This window comes from Bidens hawaiensis, unplaced genomic scaffold (assembly GCF_021521415.1).
Source record: "Bidens hawaiensis isolate Kalapana, Puna unplaced genomic scaffold, B.hawaiensis_p1.1 tig00031168_1, whole genome shotgun sequence".
Taxonomy (NCBI): Eukaryota; Viridiplantae; Streptophyta; class Magnoliopsida; order Asterales; family Asteraceae; genus Bidens; species Bidens hawaiensis.
Genome location: NW_027495242.1, coordinates 175164 through 176561, shown reverse-complemented (window position 1 = coordinate 176561; position 1398 = coordinate 175164). Strand labels below are relative to the sequence as shown.

Below are 1398 nucleotides of genomic sequence, written 5' to 3'. Positions count from 1 at the left end.
TCTCAAAAAATATTTCATGTAAGATTTCTATCCCGAGGATAACTGTTATACTAAACAGTTAAGGTATATACTCAAACTTAAACTTTTATTCATTTTTATTATTATTATTATTCTTCAAACAAGGTACTGACTTAAGCATCGGAGGGGTGCTAGCAAGGCTAACACCCACCCCTCACTTAGAGTTGACTGTTTTGTAGATATGAGAACACAAAATTAACTTGGGCCTTCGTCGCCAGTTTCTAAGGGCCTCGTCGCCAGCTTATCCTTAAGGTATAAGGGGTTTTCACCTCTTCTAAGGTTTGAGGGATCTTCATCTCTTCTTAAGTCGCTTGTAGAGCACGTATATTCAGCCTTAGTTTGAGAGGCGGGGCCAGCACATGAAATATAGTGACTTGTTACCTCGTTATCCTCGGCTATTGGTTTGGATCTTGAGGTTCAAGGGATCTTCATCTCTTCTTAAGACGCCTGTAGCGCATGATTTATTTGGCCTTAGTTTGAGAGGCGGGGCCGGCACATGAAATATAGTGACTTGTTACATCGTTATCCTCGGCTAATGGTTTGAATCATAAGTTTATGGTAGACGTACCATAATCTAAGGTTAAAGAGATTTACATCTCTTCTAAAGGGCCTCGTCGCCAGTTCATTCTTAAGGTTTAAGAGATTTACATCTCTTCTTAAAGGCCTTGTCGCGAGTTCGTTTCTAATGGTTTAAGTGATTTTTCATCTCTTCTAAAGGGCCTTGACGCCAGTTTATTTAGGCCTTGTCGCCATAATTTCTAAAAATATTTTCAGGATAATGTTAATGTCACAATCCTATTGTTATATCCCCAGGATTAGAAGAATAGTCTAAACAATGATCTTATTGCAAGGATAAGACGGTCTGGACAATTTCCAGTTTAATTGATACACGGTTCTGGTATGATTTACTATTTGCAAGTATTTAAAGTTTATGGCTTGATATTGGTTTATTGGTAAAACTTAAACTATTACGAAGAAATATTTCATTTCTAACAAACTTAAATTTTTCTCTAATAAAGGGAATAGGGATTTCGAAGGACTAATATATTCTCGTAATAATGTCATCTTTAGTCGGTTCTAAGTCATAAAATTTTGGTGCTACATGGAAAACAGTTTATCATTAGAAAATTTAACTGCTGAAATTGGTAAAAACAACTGTCAAATTTTGGGGACAATTGTTTGGGCCTAAATTTATAGTTGGATCTATGCTCAGGATTCCGAATATGTTCAGGATTCTCGAATAAGTTTAGTGTCCTGAGTATTAATACTAATAAATAGATATTTCTCTCTTGGTGTTGATTTATAATTGCAGATATTAATTGTTGATTTAGTCCATGCGAAATACACGGTTGGTGGTTGAAGAAAACGCGTCAAATGTGT

At 35.8% G+C, this 1398-nt stretch overlaps 1 long non-coding RNA gene across 1 annotated transcript; it reads right to left on the bottom strand.

Moving 5' to 3' along the window:
• Positions 1-242: 242 nt before the first annotated feature.
• On the bottom strand, positions 243-603 carry LOC143581759 (uncharacterized). The gene is made up of 2 exons (XR_013143883.1): positions 537-603; positions 243-399 (listed from the first exon to the last, which is right to left on the bottom strand). It is a non-coding gene; the product is annotated as an uncharacterized LOC143581759 (long non-coding RNA).
• Positions 604-1398: the final 795 nt, after the last annotated feature.